The sequence below is a fragment of the Xiphophorus maculatus genome, chromosome 14 (assembly GCF_002775205.1).
Source record: "Xiphophorus maculatus strain JP 163 A chromosome 14, X_maculatus-5.0-male, whole genome shotgun sequence".
Lineage (NCBI taxonomy): Eukaryota > Metazoa > Chordata > Actinopteri > Cyprinodontiformes > Poeciliidae > Xiphophorus > Xiphophorus maculatus.
The window spans coordinates 15,122,018-15,136,421 of record NC_036456.1 but is presented as its reverse complement, the minus strand read 5'-3'; the positions used below and the strand labels follow the sequence as shown (position 1 = coordinate 15,136,421).

At 36.6% G+C, this 14,404-nt stretch overlaps 1 protein-coding gene across 31 annotated transcripts in view; it reads right to left on the bottom strand.

Annotated features, from left to right (window-relative positions):
- Positions 1-10,824, bottom strand: part of ptprd (protein tyrosine phosphatase, receptor type D) — a 463,922-nt gene extending 453,098 nt beyond the window's left edge. For 14 of the 31 annotated variants that reach the window (XM_023346230.1, XM_023346238.1, XM_023346235.1 and 11 more), the window contains exons 1-3: positions 10,567-10,823; positions 10,260-10,383; positions 10,118-10,153 (exon numbers count right to left, since the gene is read on the bottom strand). The gene's annotated coding sequence lies outside the window, so the exon portion shown is untranslated. Of the gene's footprint in view, positions 1-10,117; positions 10,154-10,259; positions 10,384-10,566 lie in introns of all 31 variants that reach the window. The other 17 variants (XM_023346251.1, XM_023346252.1, XM_023346256.1 and 14 more) reach the window with 5 other exon arrangements.
- Between the last annotated feature and the right edge of the window lie 3,580 nt (positions 10,825-14,404).

Sequence of the window (14,404 nt, the reverse complement as noted above, 5' to 3'; positions counted from 1 at the left end):
CACTGGATGCAAAAACTAGTTTCAATTTTAAAAAAGTCCAAAGGTACATTCCTATCTTGCTGGACATGCCAGTGAATGTGATTTTTAGAAAAATACTTTTTCAAATTCAGGCTATGTCTATACTCCCATTAATATTTTCACAGTATACAGTATTTGTGTCTCCTGTCCACTAACACTTCAATTTGTGGAAAACGCTAACCAAAAGACTGGTCAATAGCAATTACAAATGACAGTGAGCACCCTACTGTACTTTATGCATGCCCAATGTTCATTTTTGCTGGAAACAAAAACAACCTTTATTATTGGTTTGCACAGCCTGTTTTCCATGTTTACTGTGATCACATTAAAATTCAAAGTATGAAAAATAGGAAACGTTTATGAGGGGAAGAGCTGCCACTGTTTTAGAATATTTTTAGCCTTTGAATTTTGTATGGGTTTTTAAAAACAAATTATTTTAGCAGAAATTACAGCGCCTGTGTGAATTGTGTGGATGCAAATTGTTTCACAAAGATATATATATACATATATACTGTATATCCCTTTTCAAAAACATGGTGATGTCAGAGCCTGAATTTTCAAAAGTTATTTGTTAATATCTGCGGATGTGGTTATAGATATTGGGGCTATGGTGATGGCTGTAAGCTTGTTTAAACTCTTTTGTGGGTTTCCGTGTTTTTGATGTTCAGATGGAGCATAACATGTTCTCTGTATGTCAGAAACAGAAAGATGCCTCAAAACTTGCACTCAGTGAGATGCAGGTTGAGCTGAAGACTGCAGCTCCAAGGAGGAGCTTTGTGGAAATAGGCAGCACTTTATGAGAGCAAATGTTTTAGCACCTCTAAATGGCTGCCACTGGAGATTCAGCAGTTTCTCAAACATTCATGAACGATTCAAAGCAACACACCAGGTATGTTTTTGATGATGGAATAGCATGACATGATATAAAGCTCAGAAAAACAGTTTTTACATAGCCTCTCTCAACCCCCATTTCACCCCCTAACCCCTACTTTTAAGGATATGTAAAAATCATCTTTGGAGTTGTTTAAAAGCATGAATTCCAAATAGAAGCCTAAAAAGCAATATGCTCAAAACTAAACAACTTCTTCTATGAGGTTTGGCTTACCTTTTAAATAAGACTTAGATGTTCATTTTACTTTCACATGCAAATTGTGTTTAGCCCAATTTTAGTAGAGATGTTTACTGACAGCTTTTATAAGCTTTCAGTGTCCCTCAAACCATAAAATACTCATTTGGTTGTTAAGAAAGTAACAAGGACTGAACTCTAATTCTTGTAATCCTCCCAGAGCCGTTAAACCGCAGTCAACTTGGAATCATAATCGTTTAAAAACTATCAGACAGGCACCTTTGTTAAATTAAATTCCCACTCTATAAAATACCACCCCGTCCTCTGTCCACCATGTCCTAGATATTCATCAAGATAGATAGGAGGAAAAGACTTTAATATGCACAATGTAATACGCTTCAACATCCTTCCAAGGGACGTCCACATTCCCCTTTGTGTGGAGATTACACTTTGCACAGCCCAAGAGCTGGTGATCTTGTCAGGGATTTGCTTTAAAATGTTCAAGGTAAGGCTTGATCAAAACTGTCCCTTTTCACTCGTATCAAAGTCAATGAAGCCTCAGGATGGCGAAACTCATGCTACGCACTCTCAGCCTAGAAGCTGTATTTACAGTATATGTCTAAGCTGCACTTAATAAATATGCAAACCACATTATCTGCATAAACCTTTTGATCACCTCTATATCTTTTGGAAAATAAGCTTGCAATGCTACACTGAAAGTTCCTGTGGTCACATTTAGAAGTAGACACTAGTTATTTCAGTATTTACTAAGACTCCCCACATTTGCCCATTACATTCAGACTGTAGTTTAGCCGGCTTTAAAACATGATTAATAAATTATATCCTGTGGATTCAAGTCTCACTGATCCCATAGTTGGACTTTTTCCAATTTTGGATTTAAATTTCTTCCTTTAGACTTGAAGGACTTTTCTTTCCTATAAAACCAAATAAAGACTTCAGTAAATCTAAATCCTGTTTAAATATGAGTTTTAAAGCTATACAGCTATAGCTAGATATTACATTTTTACTTGGCAAAGCAGCACTGCATGTTATGGAATGAAAATGTTATTGACAGTGACCTCCAAGTGGTTTAAAATAAATCAGGTACATAAACCAAACGATACGCGAGGGCTAATGGAACTGAGATTAAAGAATTTCCTTTGAAATTTCTATCAAGTACAGGGAACAGCTTCACCTCCCCATCTTGTTTCATAAACTGAACCAAAGAAACCATGAGAGAAAAGGCTTGCATCAGATCAGGTTTTAAAAAAAAATGTGGGAAAATTCCAAGAAGTGAAAGCTGAGAAATTTAAAGTTGTTTTGAGGTCAACAGCTAGTCTGAGAAAAAAACAAAACTGTTACTTGAGTTTACTTTTGTCCTCTGCTCCTTTGTTTTTGCCAAACACTTTGATTCTCTCTACTCTTTCCAATGGTGGAAGTCCCTTGGATAGCAACCGAAGTAGGTCTAATTGATTTCTCTTGTTCTTGTCGGTTAGAGGCAGCAGCATCGAACTGTGCAGAGTACCCTGGCTCCAGCTTGCCTGCATTATTGCTCTGTTTTCTTCTTTGCCTCCAAATCCCAATAGACTCGGCTGTCAATACACAACACACCAGAACCTTTGGAACTCTCGCGAGGTGCTAGACAGTACAGGATTGCCAAAGCATTTCCATGGCTGGGGATAAAATACCAAACCATGGTACTGCACTTGTAGCTAACTAAAATGTTGTAAGGTTAAACTGATATTTGCTCTATTGAAACTACATCATGTTTTTAGCGAGCACTTATCACTGACAAGAGAGCTGTCTGAAACAAATTAACATCCAAACTCAATCTCTGCAGTGGGCCTGGTGTTTTTAGGGTTTAAATGGTAATGATAATCTTAAACAAAAATGCTTCAATGTATGTCCTTGAACAATCTTTAACAGAAATTATGATATATGATTTTCTTTAATTATCTACTATTATTGCTAAAATATCACATACTGCAATATTAGTTATTTTACCTATAATGATTTTTAAAATATCACACTCATTTTAATCCTCATGTAGAAACACACCAAGAGGGGTAAGGAAAACAGGGAAGTGTGTTGACAAAGTGCCAAGTTTGAAATCTTAATTCAATCTCATAAATCAGGCTGAAGTTGAAAATCAGAATCGAGTATAAAAAACAAAACCACCATTAGACAGCAAGCTATTTCTTTTCCTTTTAATTAATGCATATAATTTCAGTTTGCATGTCTGATGGTCTTTGAAAGAACACTGGAATATAAGCCAGATGATATTGCAATCTACTTTATAGAACTCATTATTTATAAAACCTAAAGATTTCAGACCTGAATATGTAGATTGGAATTATATCCGTTCAAAACAGACCAGAATACAGTGCATTACTAAAAACTAGGAGGAGTTTAAACCACACAACTAATAATTATGGTTGAGACCTGTGTGAGACCTGTGCACGACTGAATCTACTTAACTGCATTACCACAAATGCATGAAATTATGGCCGAACTTAATCACGGTTTCACACCAAGAAGTTATTCTTCAAGTGATTGAAAGGGGTTAAATGTATATGCCGTCAGGTATGTGCAATAAAACACTGTGTCAAAATGGAGTGGTATATTTAAAATGGTTGATAAAGAAAGAACCTGGTGCTTTTCTCGTCGGAACTAAAATCTGCATCAGACACAATATACATTTTCTCTGATCTTTGTTCTACTCAGACAGATGACTTAAAATGAGGTAACGAATAACCTATACAACTATATCACACATTTTGAGGGTGTAATGTGTGTTTATAGAATTAGCACAGAATCAGACATTACCTTGCCACACAATAAACAATGATGAGTATTATGCATTGCCCATTTTTGGTCACTCAATCTCAGGGAATTTATTTCTGTATTTTAGTCAAAGCAAATAGGGTTTCTTAGCATCTGTGCTCTAACACGGTGACTGCGACAATATCTGATGGCAGAAACAAAAGCTATTATCAAACATCAGTATAAAGCAATTTAGATTCATAGGCTGGCAGGGGAATTATAAGAGGGATTTCATTCAATTCCTGTTTGAAACTGCCATTTACTCTTGGAGAAATTGAATGCAGATAATTTTTATTTGCTAATACTCTGTGGGTTTGGACACCAAAACTGGCTGTCTGAGGTTCAAGAATATGATCGAATATGTTCGATTAACTTTAAGTCATCCAAAGAATAAACAATATCCTTCTACTACATTTAAGCTTATTAATAACTTCACAGAACTTAAAAAAAAAAAGAACTGCACCATTAATGTTGGCAGCACACAATATTAATGGTGTTTTGAATGGCACCTACATTTTTTTAAATCCGGGTATAGCCTCAAGTTTTGATATTATATTCTATTCCTTAAGATAGTGGATAACTGGTTGATCAGTTTCTTACATTTAAGCCCAAACTCCCCCTTACACCTCCCCCCGGCAGAATTAAATGTAAATTAAATATTTAACCAAAACATTTGTTTCTGAGGGCTAATGAGACAGGTGTGTCTCAAAAGACATACAATGTAAAGGGAGTATAACTTTGCTAAAAATTTAAACAAACAACTCTGTTCTATAAAAAATTAAATAAAAAATGGCCTCCTTCCCAGTAACCAAAGCAAATTCTTTATTAGCATTACAGCAATCAAGCCATTCATATGGCTGCTAACAGTTCTTGTGTATGTTTCCACTCCTATTTTGATGATGGGCTGCTCCAAAATCTTGACCAGTTAGAAGAGACATATTGGTCAGATTTAAAGATAACTTTAAACCTAAATCACCTATGGATTAAATAATTTGGAGTTTAACTGTATACAATATGATACTGACTTTTTACAAACACAAACTGACTGAACGTCCTGTTTGGTATCTACATGTTCATTCTTCCTAGTTGACTATTTGTTTGTCATTAAAAATAAAAAAAATAAAAATAATAACAGCCCCATCTAGTGCAAGAAAATGTTTGGTGCAAACCAACCAAAACTGTAAAAGCATAGAAAAACACCAATCTTTGGTGATGTTTTCCAAGTTTTAGATTGGAAGGCTTATAGAGCCCCAACATGATTAGCCTCCATGAGTATTTTATAACTTGTTACCACTAGGTCATCTGCCTTAAGTCTGTACAAGCGGCAATGATGGCTTCTTGCTGTTCTTTAACAAACCTAAAGTGTTCATTATATAACCAAATCATTGGTCTAATCAAGCACAATGCACGAGAAAAGGACTTTTGAAGATCTTTTAGTAAACACCAAAAGCAGAACATTTGTATTTAAGTTTGTGTTCGAGTACATTAGCTTGTGAAACGGCTTTTTGTGTTTGTGTGCTGTATGGAATTCAGTAAGGTATTTAAAACTCACTCCATAGAGTGTGTGAATGAAAAGTCTGCTCAATTGTGACCTTCCAGCAGCATTGTGTGTCAGTATTTAATAGGGAAAGAAGGGACAGCTAGCATATCATTACATAAAAATCCACCTCTGATATGGACCTCTTCCAGTTTACACACCTGTGTGCAGCACTCTCTGAAGCTATCTGACATGCTTACCCACATCTATTTGGAGCTGGATTTACTTTGTCATACAACTGTCTTCGGATGAGAAATGTGAGATGAATCTTGTGTTGTGCAGCCAGGAAGAGCTGGTATATTTAGCACCACCAGAACATTCAGTTTTGGGGACTGTGTCCACAGAGGGACCACAGCGCCCTTCTGAGAGAGAGCTCTGCAAGAGAGACGAAAAACTTTGGCACCAAATGCTCCAGCTATTACTAAATGAAGCCTCGCCATATCCAAAAGCGCCAAGATGTGGATAAATAAATAAAACATTGCCTCTGTGAGCAGAGAGGCGATGTGACAGCAGGAGATTTTTTACCCCCGCTTTCATGTTGGCAGGCACAGGCATTTTATTTTTGGATGAATCAAAAATTTCCTGAAAACGCCTGCGCCAGGTGTATCTAATTATCTGACAGCGTATCCTCATTATAAAGCGGCCCATGGGAGTGGGCGACTCGGCGTTCTGAGCCCTGGACCGCAATCAAGATGCTCTTTTCATCACAAACAAAGGGATGACAAGCCAATACTTTTCTTGAAGATTAAGTGCATTCACCTTTTTTCATTTTTTGTACTTGACTGGGCAGTTTTTACATGTTTCTCAAGAACATAGAAATGAAATACATTAACCTCAAACTGTCAAATTTGATTATGTACAGAAAGAAAATAGCCTGAAAATTTTGGGAATTACCTACCATCATCGATGGACTCTGATCTGTGATTGGTAGGTCATTTGCAGAAGAATTGTTTTTTCCTATTAATTAAATGCAGACATGGGCATATGTTTTGGGGAATTAATAATGATTATTCTTTGTAATTTCCTTATTTTCTACTATCAAGGAGATATAATGATCAAATTGGAAACTGGAATGAATGTAATGGTTAAAATCAAAGTCAATCAGATCATTGAGGAAAATGAGAACAGGGCAGTAAAAGCGTTATTGGTGCATTTCTAAAAAATAAAATAAATAAAAAACAAACTGATCAGGTGTTGGGACAGTCCCATTTCTATTTCTGCAAATGCTTGGATTATGTCTCATAAATTACATTTGTAAAGCATAGTTAACTCTGCATTCTGTCAACCCCAGAGCACCCATATGTTAAGGGATAATTAATAAAATAACTAATAATAAGATATGCATCTTTATCACTCTCCTGACTGTGGTTCTTGGGAGTCACAGTGGAAGGGTGTGCACAACCAGATCATCTCACAGCTTCAGCTCAAGGTCCCACTGGCACTAAAAGTGGATTCACTGAATTTGTTTTTAGATTTGAACAAATGAAAAAATGACAGAATGTTCTCATAAAATGTTGTTCACTGTGAAAAGAGCTAGAAAGCTATGAAGCAGGTTCATTGAGCAACAGCAAATTACTTTGTGCCCTTAAACTTGAGGATACCTGACCTGAGAAACTGCAGTCTTACAGTATTTTTGTCAGCTACTATTTACTGTGCAAAAAGAGAAAACTGTTGGCAGATCCATCTGCTGTGGTTCAATTTGGCAATGTTACATTGAAAAATTAATTGTTTATTCATAATGCATAATCAAAGTGTTAATATTAATGACAGACAGAGACACATCTGTAGTGCTGACCACAGACACCAAAGCAACATTTTTTCAAATCTAAAACCAACCAAGCATGTGTCCTCATATCTGTTTCCTGTGTTGTCATTTAATTCCTTTAGAAATGCAACAGTAGCCCATCTCTCGCACGCCTCCTGACTGGCAGACTGTAATGCCATTACCTCTCCTCTCTCCTCGATGGTCATGCTCACTTAGCCCTCTGTCACTCTACACTGGCCAGGGAAGACGCATCTGTCTGGCTGTGAGTGTGCTGCCCTTGGACCTCATTTGCAATTGCTGCTCTTCAGCTCAGCTTGCCACAAAAACACTGAACCACACAAACTTTTCAGTTCATTATCTCGCCTTTTAGGAGTTTTTTTTTTTTGCTTTTTTTTCCTTTTCTTTCTCAGAAGCAAAGTATGACTGCAAATCACGGGTAATTGGCTACATATGAATCACTCCTCAGCAGTATAGGCTGATAGACTCTGTAACCCCTTGTCTAAATTCACTTAAATGATATAAAAAGAAAAAAACATATACTAAAAAAGATTATATTAAAATATATACTGTATATGCACACTGTCAAGCAGATGCAAATTAACTACAGATTGTTCATTTGAATTTAGCACATGTATAAGGCATTAAATTTGGGCATTTCTGCCAATGCTTCCAATGTAATCCTTGGCATGTGTGGAGTTTTTATCAATTGGCATCAATGGGATAAAGATTCCCAGTGGCCATGCTTAGAGTGGTAATGGTGTGAGGTGAAATCACAAGCAGTCCTTAAGAAGCAGCTAAGGTATGGTAGCCCGATGGATAGCCCCTTTTTAATTACATTAGCCATTTAAAACTCAAAGCTGAAATACATGGCTTTATTGGACAGATGACACTTTCACAACAGATCGGTAAACAGCATTTACTGGTCAGCTGAATGGAAATCTAAATGCGACACATATCTAACTAGCAGATTGCCTTCCACGACTTTGAGGTTTTCTTCACTTTTATACAAATCCATTATGGCACTTTCAACAACAGCTCATTGTGGAACAGACCTGATTTTAACAGAGACTACAATAAGTTAAAAATGACACAATGTTATATCTAAAAATAACCCAGATTTACATATTTTATCCAAGCTTAGATAAAGCAAAACTACTTGGTCTAAATGGAATCTAACAATGGAGATTTAGGATATTCAAATATATGAAAATCTGTGTCTTGAAGTCCTGAGGCAAAACTCAGTAAGAGCTGAATTTGATTAATTATGAACTAAAGTAATCATTTTTAGTTGTGATATTACTGCATTAATATCAATGTGCAGAAATATGTATTTTTGTTCATTTCAGAGCTAACTGAATAATTAAGCAACTATGACAAAATTCTTACATATTTGTGCTTTGCAGTAATGTTGGAAACTCATTGATATCTTGGACTTCATTAAACATTGCAGTTATTTAGGGTGGGCATCAACATTGTTGCTTTCTAGATATCACGAGAGACCAACTTTCATCATCATCAAAATGGCATTGTTCCGCACAAATGATAATTTCCAACTCGAACCAGTACAGTTTTATACAATGGCAGCAACCGATCCCCTTAACTCGCCAACTTCTCATAAGAAAGCAGACGGAATATTCCCCGGGCAGATTAAAACATAAATGAATAAAATAAAAACATAGTAAAGAGCTTAATTTGGGTTTTTAAATAAAACAAATAGGAGAATGACAATAAAACTGTGACTCGTACAAATGAAGCATATGTAAAGTGTACGGGTAATAAAAAGATCTAGAGTTCAAGTCTTGCTGTATTGATGCTTTCGGATTTTTATGCTCGTTGATTTTATCTACCAAGCCTACATTTAGACTGCGGGGGCTATAAACATGTCCAATCCTATTCACGTCTACAAGAACTTCTACTTTTATACCAAATACATTCAAACGCTACCCTACATGCGCCATTTACATGTTAGAACAAAAATGCTTTCTTAACAGTAAAGCTGTGTCAAACATTTTCATTTGATTTAAATTGAGGAAGAGGAAACCAGCAAAAACAGAGGCTGTACCTCTGATTAGCTCAGGGGTGTCCAACTCCAGTCACCAAGTGCTCCAGTCTGGCATGTTTTAGATGAATTCCTACCACAGTACACCCAGATGAATGGTTGAATTAACTCCTCAGTGTGTCATCGAGTTCTGCAGAATTCTCTTAATTAACCTTTAATTTCTTTCAGATTTCCTGAACCAGGGGAGAATTCAAAACATGCAGGACACCAGCTTCTGAAGAATAGGGCTTGACATGCCAGGAGAAACTCTTAGCCTTCAACTACCGTCATTGTTTCTCTAATGCAGGTAAGGGAACAATTACCAATACACACCTTTAAAAGAGCCAAACAAGAAAGCAGGTTGACTAAATTAGCAGCTAAGTGTCTAATTATAGACTAAACTACAAAGAAGAAAAAAAGCGGACTTGTGGTGACACCTACTGCGCATGATCCGCTGTCAGTCAGTCAAAACTGGCATCAAAGCCTGACAGATAAGAGCGGGAAAAAAAATAAGTAAACTGGGTGAGTCACAGCCCACCCACAGTCTGCATTACCCGAGTTAGGACTTATTTTCTCAGACCACTCACACAGCAACAACCAACCGTGAAAATTAAACTTTCCCAACAACAGCAATTCCAGCCATTTCTACGTCTTCTCTGCATGTTTGAGGGAGAGAGAAAAAACAAAACAAAAACCAAAACACTACGGAGCAAACAGCGCTTGCACTAATTACTTGACCATGCTGCTGAAAATGTCTCGACCCCATCCGGAATGCAGCATTGTTAAATAAAATCTACATCCAAACAAATGCACAATTGCTACTCTCATTAACCGAGAACCATTTAGAGGAAAAAAGTAGCTGTTACTTACTATGCACCCAGGCAGGAGAACATAAAGCTCCGGTGACTGTAATTAAAGCAGAACGCAAAACAAATGCGCATTGTTTTATTATTGTGCTCATTTTTGCGTGCTTTATTTTACAGAGCGTATGTATATGAAAATATGTACTTACCGGAGCCGTCCGGATAAATTCCTTGGGAAATTCCTAAGGAGTCTCTCCTCTCTTCTGTCTCAAAGTCAGAAAACAGCAATGCTTATGTTCTTATTCCAAAAAACACAGGGACCCCCGATTTTTACTGAAAGAGAGATAAGACACCAAAAGAGCCCACAAGAATTCCGTTAGAACCGAGAGTCCAACCCATCCCCTCCTCTTTCCCCACCCCACACCACCCAAAAAGTGTTGACATAACATCGGGAATGAAAAGGGGGGGAAAAAACGCGACTCGTGAGAAATTGGCAAAATAGACAAATAGGTGTACCTGCTCTCTTTATCACTGTCGGCAAAAGACAGTAAGAGCAGCAAAAAGACGGACGGAAAACACAGAGAGAGCTGAGCTGTTTTTCTTTTTTTTCCTTCTTAGTTTGTTTCTATTTTTTCCTGTGGAAACGCAGCAGCCAGAATGCTGTCACATCCCGAGCTGCACACATTCAAACGGACGTGGAGACTGCTGGAGGAAGAAAAGGAAGAGGAAGAGGCGAGCGGAGCGGAGCCTTGGGATGCTGCTGCGCTCTGAGTTGCACTGCTCAGACGAGCCGCTGGATGGCCGGCTAGAGGAGGGCACCTGGCACCTGGCGGTTTCCACAACATACTCAATTTAACCGCTACACTTCGAGACCGCTGGCCTTTGAGAAGGTCCTAAAACAACTACCAACATTTAAGGTTATATTTTAAAGATATTCTGCAGTAGGGGGTGACTACTATCCCCATTCAGTAATAATTGCACCTGACACAGTGGCACGTCAAATAAAAGCTCCTCCAAAATGCAACTTCTCTTACTAAAGGGCTTTTCATGCCTAAATAAACATAATCACAAGCAAATTTGGTTGTCCAGTTTGATTAAACGAGCTCCGTTTTGCATAGAAACTCACAGACCAGTTTTGCAGCAAGTTCATTTGTGAACCTCTGACCTGGACAAAACAAAGTCAGCGAATTGTGATTTTTCATTTGAAATCAAAAGTGGGTAGATAACAAATTCTAAGTAAATAAGTAACAAGTTACATTTACTTGATTAACTTCATGGGGAGAAAAAAAACTTTTCGGAGTAGTTTTACTACACAGTACTTTTCACTTTTTCTTTAGTACTTTTATAAAGTATCACTACTCGAGTGAAAGTTCTAGTTCCGCCAATAGTATCTTCACCAACTGAAGCAAAAGCACCAAATGGTGGAGCTACCTACTTAAGATGAAGTAAGACCTCTTGTTTCTCTGCAAGCTTTGTAACATACAGTATATTTCCATGACAGACTCTATATATATATATATATATATATATATATATATATATATAAGCTTATTTTTTTTTGCTTTTAAATACCAAATCAGATGATCTGATCAGTTACACATACTTGAAAAATCTTTTATGAAAGATTTTTGAGTAATTTGTTGAACTGTTACTTTTTACTTCTGTAAAAATATGTACAACTAGTGCAATCTGTACTTTAGCAGAATTTCTAGATACTCTACCCACCTCTGAGAAAAACACATTAGCATGTATAAAAGGAGAACAAATATTTTCTCTACAACAGGCTGGCATTACAGGGCTTTCTCTTTCCATCATTGGTAATTAATAATAATAATAATGCAAATAATGCACTGTGGACTATAAGTATCTTCAAATAAAATTAAAAACGAAGGCTATTACTTTTATTGGGGTTTCGAGTAAAAATGGCAACGTAATAAACAAAAAACGAGCAAAAATGTCCAACTGCCTTAAAATGAAGCTGACTGAAAATTTCAAAATAAAAGCTTCAATATTCCTCTGGTTAGTGTGCCACCTAAGGCTATTATTGTTTGTTGTTAATCTGTTGCTAAGAGTTGAGCGTGTTTTTCTCTTAAAGTGCCACGAAGTAAACATCAGATTTTTACTTTTGCAAAATTTACCAATTGTAAATTTCTTCTTTCTAAGCAGATAAGCAGTATTTCAAAAGAGCTTATGTTTTATAAACAGTAATATTATTAATTTGGTGTTAAGAGATGAGTGTGTTTTTTTCTGGTAACGAACTGCCACGAAGTATAAACCTGATTTTTACTTTTGTGTTGAATGTCTGTTTTATAATATATTCATCACCAAAGGAAAAACAAATCAAAAAACATTTTCACTTTTCTGTAAAATAAGCTTTTTAGCTATTTTTTTATTCATTTATTTATTAGTCATGTTTAGCACACTTAGTGGACGAAGTCAATGTAAAACAATATTGGCAGCATTTAGGCTAACATGAGAATTTTGGATAATTTTACCTTATACACTAATTTTAACACACTGAATGGAGTAAGTCCAAGTTACTCAACATGCTTGTGACTCTCCACATGCTGTACATCGTAGCTTACTTTAGCATTGATACTAGTTTTTAGCATCAGAACGCTGGGTCCAACCAATGGGCACACTTTGGCAGGCCCGATTTAAATTTATTCAGAAATTTTCTAGTTATAATTTTACAATTAATTCAAGAGGAAGACAAAATTAATGAGATAATATTTAGAGATACTTTTATCATTAGCATCTATTGGTTCTCAGCAGGGTTAGCATATAGCTAACTCTTTGCCTATGTGTTTTCCCTTTTCTTTTACAGCCTCACCTTAACTGTAAAGATTAAGGGAACGATGCCCGACATTTTTTGATCCAATATGTTCAATGTCAGATAAAAGTGAACTCCCTAAAAGAAGCAAAATAAATGAACTTTACTTTGATTTCTATTTTGCCTGCAGCTATATTCGGTTGTATGCAGTTCCCTTGCTAGAAGCTTCCTATAGCTTTTCTGCTTCTAATTTTATTCTTACCAATGAACTGATACTGGAAATGCATTCAGAATATTACTGGATAAGCCATTTATTTCAGTAACTTACTTCACTAAGTGAAATATTACACACAGACAAGTGTTTTCAATGTCATATTGCATATGTTGTGAAAAGAACCAAAATCCAGAGACAGACAAAGGTTAACTGAAGATATTTAATAATAAAAAGGAAAACTTACAGGAGGACTTGTAGGGAGAGCAGGTTATGGAACACGTTATGAACAGGCATGATAAGCAAAGGATCCTAAACAACGAGTACTGATGAGCTTACATACTGAGGCAGAGGTGGAAATGACAAAGCAACCAGGAGAGCTAATTAGAGGCAAATGGCAAACACCTGAGGCAGAATGCGGGCAGAGGAAAATCGAGTGATAGGAAACAGCTGTGAAGGGAAGCATACTGGCAGGCTGAGGGAAGGTGAAATAAAAAAAAGAAAATAATAAAAGCAGTGGAGAAGCACTGAGACTACTACTAATTAAGATTCTCTGTTTAAAAACTCCTCTCACTCACTGCGAGATTATTCCATTACTTTCTTGTATCTAATCCCTGTTTGTTCCCTTTCCTTGTTGTTTTGCAAGTTCTTATTTTTTATTAAATTACTCACCATCTCACTTCAGCCTGTTTGTATTTGGGTCCAATCATCACCAAACAATGACAGTGTGAAACTTAAAGGGCTTCTCAGCGTTTGTTCAGGGAAAAGCTGTTTAAGCAAAAACATAATGCAACATAGGGAATGCTGGGTTTTTTTTATCTGTAATGATCCTCATAATGATATTTAGATGTTTTTTTGTACCCTGCCAGGGGATCTTTTTGTGGGCTCTAGTGTCCCTTTTTTTTTTTTAAAGTAGGCTGACAGGAAAGGGGAAGACATGCGGCAAATGTTGCTAGGTCCAGGAGTTGAACCAGCGACAGCCGCATCAAGGACTCAAGGCCTCCAAACATGGGTAGCGCTATCTCCTACGCCACCAAGGCACACCCAGATGTTTTTATAGAATTACTATTTATTGAATTTAGGGTCATGCTTCACTTGATTGCATACACACCTGTCATAAAGACCAAATGGCAAGTTGGTATATTCTTCAGAGACAATATTTTTATATATCCTTAATGCGAGAAAAACTTTAAAGTATGATTCCACATTGCTACCAATGAAGACCCACTGTAAGAAAAAAAAATGTTGGTTAAGTAAATCATTTTAGAGCTGATTTCTTACAAGTCATGATGTAAAAAATCATTTAATTTGTGTGTCTCAGATTCCCTGCCATTAGTTCACTCACTCATTGTCATACTTTCACGAGAGCC